Source organism: Aptenodytes forsteri, unplaced genomic scaffold (assembly GCF_000699145.1).
Source record: "Aptenodytes forsteri isolate BGI_AS27 unplaced genomic scaffold, ASM69914v1 Scaffold164, whole genome shotgun sequence".
Classification (NCBI taxonomy): Eukaryota; Metazoa; Chordata; class Aves; order Sphenisciformes; family Spheniscidae; genus Aptenodytes; species Aptenodytes forsteri.
This window is the reverse complement of record NW_008795527.1, coordinates 2,919,449-2,928,888: the sequence shown is the minus strand read 5'-3', so window position 1 is coordinate 2,928,888 and position 9,440 is coordinate 2,919,449. Positions and strand designations below refer to the sequence as shown.

The following is a 9,440-nucleotide window of genomic DNA, read 5'->3' as shown; positions in this document are numbered from 1 at the left end:
CCCGCGGCGTCGTGTCGGCCTGGCAAGTCACGGGTGACGGACCAAGGGCAGCCCGCGAGGATCGGGGTGTTTGTCGGAGGGTGAGTGGGCTACAAAGCTGTGGGCCTTCTTCATCTGCCTCTACGTCCTGTATTTATTTATTTGTTTTTTCCCGGAGCTCTGAAGGTATGCGCACGCTTTGCACGCCGCCTCTGGAGGCTAGGAATTGCCTTTTGGTAAGTGAAAGGTAGAGATGGAGTGACAAGAAAAATGTTTCTGGGTGAAATTGGAATTGCCTCCATCTGATACCAGACTGTACGATGTGCTCAGTCTGTGGAAACGCGGAGTTCTGGGAGTGAAAGCTTGACTAGAAATATGGGGAGAGGCGTTCTGGTTTTAGACCTCATATCTAAAAAATGCCAATGCAGCGCTTAGGGCTTGTTGTCCTTACAAAATGAGAGCCCGGATAAGTACTGAGGCACTTTCTTTTCTAACTAATAAATGAGTGGTCTCTGCAAGAACCCCTTGCGGTGCCCTAACCACCAAGGTATTGTCTGTTCGACGCCACTACTTGTGAGACATCTTGCTGCATGGTATCTGTGCCATTGACTCAGCCAGTTATGTCATGTCTGTACTACGTTTTCATTCTTTCTCAGGTAGTCTGCTGCCTTTTGCTGCAATGCCAGATCCAGGTCTTCAGGTTCCTAGTACAACGGCTGTGGCTGCAGTATTATTTAACATTGGCAGTCTAGATCATGTCTGCTAACTATATCAAACTCCTGTCATAGTTTGGAGGGAATTTAATTGCGTATGGAAACTCTGAAAAAAGCAATCACTCCTTGTGACAGTACAGAAATCTACTCAGTTTTGTTCATAATCATGATTTACTTACCAGACACAGTTGTTGCACAGAACAAGTTCTGCATGTTATGTATTGGTTTGCCTAAGGCAATTACTTGAAGTTCTGTAGCCATTTTGTCGCATTAAGAATAACAAAAGGTCAGCGCTTTTAGATGCAAGAAAGAATCCAGGGCTATAATAAATATCACTTATAAAAATATCTCATTTCCTCTTCCAATGTGTGGATGCGTGCTCTGCCATTCAGAGATGATCAAAATATGAGCTTATAGCTTGCTCCTTGCTTTTGCCACAGTCTACCAATAATCAAAATGTGGGGGATAAAAGAGTATTTTGGTGATGTGGTGGCACAAATGTGCTGTCATGTTACAGAATGTACAAACAGCCTGTCCTCATGTAAACCAGTCCATATGCACTGTGCTTTCGTATGCATTAAACGTGTTGATGGGATACATCAGCATTTCTAGTCATGTGACTGACACATTTAATGATAGCTAACAAGCAAAGCTGAGGCTTAGAGTTCGTGAGTGGCTTCTTTATAAACTGAATAGCTTATCCCTAAAGAAAGGTTAGGCACCAGTGCTGTAGTTCATCAGCAGATGAACATCAGTATGAAGCTTGGACTGTGAGCCTACACCTTCCCCAAAAGAATATGCCTTCATGGCATATGACGTGCTCATATGTCATATGTTATTTATACATTCTCAGCCATGAGGGGCAACAAAATGTGCTCCAAATAATGTCACGTAATAATGGAAGTATATGTTGTGTCAAGTGACCTTGTAAGAGTTAGTTTTGCTTGATGAAGTTTTCAAACAATTTCAGCTTATCCCACTCTTTCTGCAGCGGGTAAGCTGCTGGGATAGTTAGAAAAATACTAGCTAGATATCTTAATTTCTCTTTAAAAAATGAAGCGTTCCCAGTATCATCTTGCAGGTATGGCTTTTTCCAGTTCATTGTTTAGCAACCAAGATGTTGCTTCAAAATGCAATCCAGATTAATGGAACACTTTAAGTAGCAGATCCAGAATTTATGGAACATACTAATGAAGACTTTTCTGTGGCAGTCTTAGGCAACTAGTAGTACAAATAATTCATCCATAAAAGACAGAGCTGCCTCTGAAGTGCTGTTTGTCTTTTGCTTTTTTCTGGTTGGTATTGAAGGTGAGTTTGTACTTACCGATGTGGTCACATATTCCTACTTTGTCATATCTGGCCTGGTACTTGTACATCAGTGGATTGCTGTTATTTCTGCTCCTGAAATTGAGTACTATATAACTTGTTAAATTATTTTAGGTATAGTCTTCTATTCGAGCTAGGAATTCTAACTTGAAATTGAGGTGACAAGTCTTTCTATCCATAGGTTTGCATTACCTTTCAATTTTTCTGGTATATCACTGTTGTCAAACTTTTCAAACTAGTACTCAGGAGTAGAATTGTACAAACATTCAAAATAACAAATTTACTATTCTTCTGAACGAGTGTAGTGCAAGAGGCACATTCATTTGTCAGTAATGGCTTGTCATACTCAAAAGAGAAAACACTCAAACCAATGAACCTTCTTTTCTGACCACTGCAAAGGAAGAGAAGCGGTCGCTGCTGGAACCTGTTTTTCAGCAGTTTGTATTAAATTGATTTTCCTCTGTAGATGAGACCAAATCACATCTGTTTCCACAATGTAGTTACTGTTACAGCTTGTTCTTTCTAAACGTCAAAACCAACTGTTCATTGCAGCACACAGCTTGTTAATAATCTCTTACAAAATATTACAATAAAATGTGACCCACTGTATTGGAACTAAATTCAAAAGGTATTTTCCTTAAACTTCTTGTAATTTTAGTGTAAGTGGGATTCAGAATTTTAAATGTACTAAACAACTGATCAAAATGGTTAAACAGCTCTGTCTCCTTTGAGTATAAATTGGTTTAACAATGTCACTTATGATACCGTATACTCTTATTTTGGATGTTCTTGAGAAAGGTTATTCACGAAAATGCACCACGTGTACCAGCTGCTTCTCTTCTTCACACAACAAGTCAAGGAATAATTTTCAGAGCACAGAAACTTTCCTTGATAACTCTCATTTCGCATGTCTGCTAATGCTAATGTTTGACTAAAAGCTTGTAGGTTATTTCCTGTATTTAACCATAGAAGCCAGGAAATGAATAGCAAGAAAGTTAGTATTTCTGTGCCACAGTTCTCTTGCAAACAAAGTCGGTGCTGGGGCCTAGAAGAGCACAAGTGCATGTGTTTTATATGCAAATAAAACAAAGTCGATTCTGTATGGCTAATGGTCTAAATTTAGATAGTGTTACAGACTGAAGCTGGGAAAGGCTATCTGTAAACTAAGAAAAGTGGCTGGAGAACAGCACATCTTCCATCATAACACACATCCATAGCCTCATACTGTCCAAAGTATCATATCTGCAGTAAAAAAAAAAAACAACCAAAACCCAACACCCCCCCAACAACACAAACACACAAAAAACCAAAACCCCAAACAACACAAAAAAAACAGAGCATGCCAGCAGTAAAGGTTTATACTGACTCCAGGAGTTTTCCGTGCCTTTATTTGGCTCCTGTTGCACCTAGGTTGTTAGAGGGTCTAAGAGCTCAGCAGTCCTTTGGTGAGCTAATGATTCAACCAAAGGGTAAAAGAGAGCATCAGTCATCTTCCCTGCAAGTTCAAGCTGGTGGGACAGCACTATTCAAATAATTGAAATATTGAAAATTGGCCCCCGAAACCAAAGATGCCTGTGATTGGGCATGACACCATGAGCTGTTTTGAAGGGAGAAGAAGTAATACCCAAAGGAATGGGTACTGTAAGAAATTGATGGAGGCGGCTTTGCCTGGAGAAGGCAGAAGTAGGATGTCGTGGGTGTGCTGTGGGTACTAGTTCAGGTTTATAATTTATTGTGGTAACACTTCCATGAAGGATATTGGGTTTACTTTTTTTTTTTTCTTCTTATGGCTGATAATGAAGACAAAAACACTTGGAATGGTATATCCATTAAATAAGAAAAGCAGGAGCCCCAATTGCTGGAGTGACAAAAGAAAATTAGTAATACTGTATGTGTGGAAAGTTTTTTGTTACAAAAAACCTCTTTGAATTTCTTTTGCCTCATAGTTCGTGTGATCAGCAACAACAATAAAATCAGAAATAAAATTGCAGAGGTTTTAACTGGGACAAGAAGAATGTGAATCCTTACTGTTTTATTAACTTGATTAGCAGTAATTCCACAAGTGCTGTGTTTTCATAGCAAATAAATACCACTAACACTCATTGTAAACCGGCCAGATGTTTCCATTTTTATGGGTAAAGGAGAGAATTGAGATTCTTACAGACATGACTGAATCACTTAAACGTCAGCCTCTGGTTCAAGGAAATAATATCACTCGGTCTGATGGCTTTAGCTTGTCTTTGTTTTTTGGTGCAAAGAGTACATTTCAGGTTGAAGAGCTCCAGACCTCTAAAGCTTTATCTCAACACACCACAAAATAAAGCCATGCAACAGTGCATGCAACTCAGAAGGCTGAAGAAGGAGACGAAGTGAAGTGATGTATTAAAGTTTGTGAAAAATCACTGTAAACTCTACATAGGAAATCCCTGCAGACCTCCGTTACGTACTTACTGCTCTCACTTTTGAGATTTCCCCTTCAATTTACTGTCAAGAAACTGCATTAAATTCATCTGCTTGGGAACAAAGTTTGAGTTTGACTCTGTTTAGGAGGAACTTACATTTCAAAGGTACTACGGTGGATATTTCATACTTGAAATTTATACTGTAAATCAGTATAAATAATACAGGAACATAAGCAAGAGAGATTTCCATTATAGGCTGAATCTTTACAATGTCAGTAAAAAAGGTAGTATATTATGACTAGATATTCTATTTCACTTTATTATTATGATTAAACTTTCTATTTTTACTGTGCCGTAGTAATGATGGTCCTTTTCTTTCATTCCATTTTAGTATTTCCATTCATTTAGTCTAATACATCCCAGCTACTCTGCAGTACTGCTGGTCTGGGAAACGTTCCTTGTCATTTCACAAAGAGACAAACAGAAATGGAAAGCACTACAGTCCAAATAAAGAAGACTAAGACTGTCCGATTATGTCATTTGGGAAATGTCAGAATTCTAAAATGTCTTTTTCTTGACTGTTAAGAGCTAGATTACTTGGGGGTGAATATGTTTGAGTTTTTGCATTTAGCATCTTTTCAAAACATACTGGGAATACAGAGCAGTAATGCATATAAAAAATTTCTGTCCAGACTAGAATCTCTTTCATATGAATTTCTGTGTGATACTCGTTGGCTATACTCTGGTCACTGTCTGATATGGGATATTTCCAAGAAAAGTGTTATTGTCAGATGCCTATCTAGAAAATTAGTAGAATGGTCAGAGTGGTAGGAACAAGCAAAGTGTTGTAATTTTCTATATTCAACACAATAACTATACAATTTATTTATTTAAAAATAAAACAAAACTGAGTGGTAATATGGAGTTGAGCGCAAACACAGTAATAATTTCGTTATTTTTCATTACAGCTCCTGAGGCCAGTGAAGGAGAAACAGCAGCCTGAGGTGAGACAGCATTCAACAGAACCTCATCAAATGCTTTCAGAGACCTTTGAGAAGAACTGCTGTTGTGCTTGAAAATGGAATACTACCTGCTGCACAACTTTACTGTTGTTTGAAATTTTACTTTCCCATTCTCCCCATCTTCATTTAATAATGAAAATGAAGTGTTACATTTAAAGACACTACTACCTTTTACCATAGGTAGTTCCTCTAAAAACACAACAGTTCTTAAATGCATGTTTTTATGATTGCAGTACTTGGCCGAGGATGAAAACAATAATCTGATTCCTTGCATACTTTCAGTGATACGCAAAAATCTGATGGATTAAAGGATTTTCTGAGGCCAAAACTAATACCCATATTTACTTGTTCTTTGTTTTTAAATTAAGCTTTTTTTTTAAAAGCATCTGAGCAGTGAAGGTTTCAGTAGCTCTAGGAGGATTTTCCTCTAAAGATATTTGAATGTAAACCTTTCATTTGTCAACAGATCTCAACTAGATTTTTGTTGCTGTTGTTATAACAGCACACATCTGTAAAGATTTTAAAGGACTTAAAAGATGCTTGTTTTAGGCAAATTTTTACTATGATTGAAACAAGATGAGGAAAACAGTGAATATATTCTGATTTCCAAAACAGTCTTTGCCTCAGTATACTTGGTTTTATACCAGTTCTGACCTTAGTACATTGTATTAAGGTGAGGCAATCATGAAACTGAGAATGTAAGTCTTTGCAATCAGTTGGCAGCATTGCACATGAAAATGAAATATTTCTCTTTGATACAGAACATGGAATTGGAGCATTTGAAAAATAAGAATTGTAATTAAAAGTCACATTCTGCTTCCTCTCTTCAGTGAACATTTGTTGTAATGGTCATTCCTTAGCATCCATCTACAAAAATTAAACATGCTGCTGAAACAACTTTTTCTGACAATGAAATATTTGAAAATCGTAAGCAACTGATGCACAGCATTTGCTTCACTGATTTACAATAGTGGTTTTGGATGCACTCTTTCAGATTTTACAAGATAAATGTATACAACAACAACAACAAGAAGCTACTAATTATCTCCTGGTTATAAGCAAAGAGAAAACAAGTAGTAAAGCAAAGAGAAGAACCTCTGAGTTGAAATATGCCAGGTGGATGTGGAATAGGTCTGTGTGGGTTTTTTGCTAGAGTGTGAGTTTGTTCTGGTTTTTATCTTAAGTCACTGTTAAAAAAAAGTACATAGTTTCAGTTACTGTTTATATCCCCAAGTATCCTTTTCCTTTGGCGCCTCCAAAACAGGAAGGGTGTTTGTTAAAATTAATTTGGTTTTTTTTAAGTATAAATTAAATTTGAATTTAGCATAGCTTTAATTTAAATAGAATTTAAGGCATAGCTTTTATTCTTACTTCAAAGATAGTCTAGGTTTTAGTGTTGTCATTATAATAGTTTTTAACAACATGTAATGCAAATTACAGAGTTCAGAGCATAACAGGAAAGGTAAAAATACGTAGATTTCCAGATCGTGGATAAGATTACCCAGTCAACAAAGTAAATGTGTCATGTATATGTATAAACTGAATCTTTCTCAGTATATCTAAATGTCAAACAAATTAGTTAGATAAACTGAATGTAGGTATTAATTTATCTTGATTGTTCACTTTGGGTGAATTCACTTCAGAAACTTAAGGACAAACCTTTTGTCATATTCCTGGTTCAGCATGGCTTACCCGTGACCAACAAGGCGAGGAGCAGTTCACACCTCCTCTTGCCAAGCTCCATCAGAATGTGTTGCATGAGCTTCCTACTGAAGGGGACACTCCAGAAAGAACTGCCTTTCAGAACTTGAAGTCGAACCAGTATTGCCGAAAGTATCAGCATTTATGTCAGTCTTACTTTTCTCATTTCAGTAGTTCAGATTTCATGGAAAATTCTTTGAGATCCTCAGCACGTGGAAGATTAGAGTCAGTAATTTAGTATTATAATAAGGAGTAATTAGGGCCTTTCATAGATACCAGAAGGTGATCAAGGAAAACTCTCTTCTTCCTTTGCAAGTCTTGTGTAGTGCTATCAGGATTAAAGGAAGCGCAACTCATGGTTAATGAAGTTTTTACTCTTCTATTAAAATAAAACTTAATCTCTTAAAATGCTGTCCCTTTTGCCTTTCATACATAATTTCTGTCCCGACTTCGTCTATTTTAGCATAATCATATGCCATACGTAGCCCAGACAAACATTTTTAGATTTTATTAATTTTAAAATATTGTGAAGTAGACACGCAAGTGTATCCTCTCTATATATTGACAGCCTAAGTCATGTAGCTGTAAATTCATCTTAGACTCTTTCCACTAACACATTGAACACAATGACCTTACAGGAAAATAACTATCGGTGTTTCAGTGTGGCAATGCTGCAGCTTTTCAGTTAGGATTATTAAAAAGCTCAAACAGTAATCTCCTAGAAGTGCAGAATGGCAGTCATTTTAGATACCATTTTTTTGGACTCCGGTTTAAGAGGGTGATTTGTAACAGTAGATGGTGGAGTGATTAATGAGATCTCTGTAGATTTTTGCATAGCTTCCTACCTAAAGGGGAAAAAAAAAAACCCCAACACAAAACAGTAAGGACAGATTAGTTGTGTGCCTTTCACCTCTTCCTGTAAAATGTTACATGGACTCCGAAAGGTTTTATTTTGAATGATAGCCATTTCAGCAAGAATTTTAGCAGATGCAGAGGATGTTCAAGAAACTTCTGAAAGTTCCTTATGTTCTGCTTTGTAAAGTCTGTTAGGCACACTTGGCACAAGCTATGAATCTGACCCTAATTTTCAAGCATTTGAAAGGTCCAAGTAAAATGACATTTCCGTAATACTTTTATTCTTTCCCTTTTTTCCAAGTGTATATTAAGTACGCATCTGAAGAAACCACATTTTACTCCTTTATTTTAGGTTTAGGTAGCAGTCACAAGAAATTAGATGCTGTTAAGTGTAACGAAGCATGAAGATGACAAGATAAATGAAGCAGAGGCTTTCCAGCTTGATCACATCCTCCAGTGCATAATGGTACAGATTTTGCATTCCAGACACAAATGTCACCTTGGGGTTGAAATCATGCTAGATGAATCTATGTGAGTAAGTAAGATGAATCTATGTAAGTATAACTAAGATAGCTTCCCCCCCGCCCCCGTTACCTTTCTACTTTAAATATAGAAAGGAAAATGAGTCCTCCTGAGTTAAGAGATGAGTTAATTGCGTGTGGGATTTGTGATGGAAAGTTCTCTCTAAAATAAACACAGTAATAGAAGTTGTTCTTTCCTTTCATGTTTTAGGGAGAAAGACTGCTTCTAGTGACAGAGTACTAGACTAGACTGATACTAATCTCTTTTAGGGCAGTAGTACTTGACTGGTACATATAGCACTATATATTAGAATTGTTAATTGTATCATAGCAAAATATTTTTCTGTAGTTTGTCTATTAAATGTCTTTAAAACCATGTGCAGAATGTTACTTCCCATGTTGTGTATTAGTTCCAGCAACTGAAATGAATGATACGCTGGTGGGCTTTTGCAAACGTGAAGAACAGGAATCTGCCAGGGAGCCTAGATGGGACTTTATAAAAACTGGTGGGCTTTTGCAAGAACAAAGAACAGGAATCTGCCAGGGAGCCTAGATTATAAAAAGACACCATTGATCCAAAATTTATTAGCAGTGTTTCATTAAAGCCAGTGGAGGGCAGACTTGAATCGGACTATTTTTGACCATTGATCCAAAATGTATTAGCAGTGTTTCATTAAAGCCAGTGGAGGGCAGACTTGAATCGGAAACTATTTTTGCTACTTCAGTTACTTGAATTTAAAATACCAGATAGTCCCTCGAGCTCAAAGCTGATGACAATCTCATCACTTCTCTACTATTCTAATTACACTTGTGCTGGATAAAAGCTTCTTTACAATTGCTATTTGACAAAATGAGTGTTTTGCTATGTCGCAGTAAGAATAGCGAATGTTTAAATAAAGATGCTGATATGAAAGTGGATAA

At 37.0% G+C, this 9,440-nt stretch overlaps 1 long non-coding RNA gene across 2 annotated transcripts; it reads left to right on the top strand.

Annotated features, from left to right (window-relative positions):
- Positions 1-6: 6 nt before the first annotated feature.
- On the top strand, positions 7-8,986 carry LOC103901204. Of its 2 annotated transcripts, none has more exons than XR_657720.2 (3): positions 7-215; positions 5,389-5,424; positions 8,351-8,986. It is a non-coding gene; the product is annotated as an uncharacterized LOC103901204 (long non-coding RNA). The 2 variants fall into 2 exon arrangements; XR_657719.2 differs by lacking the exon at positions 8,351-8,986 and adding an exon at positions 7,125-8,319.
- The last annotated feature ends 454 nt before the right edge of the window (positions 8,987-9,440 follow it).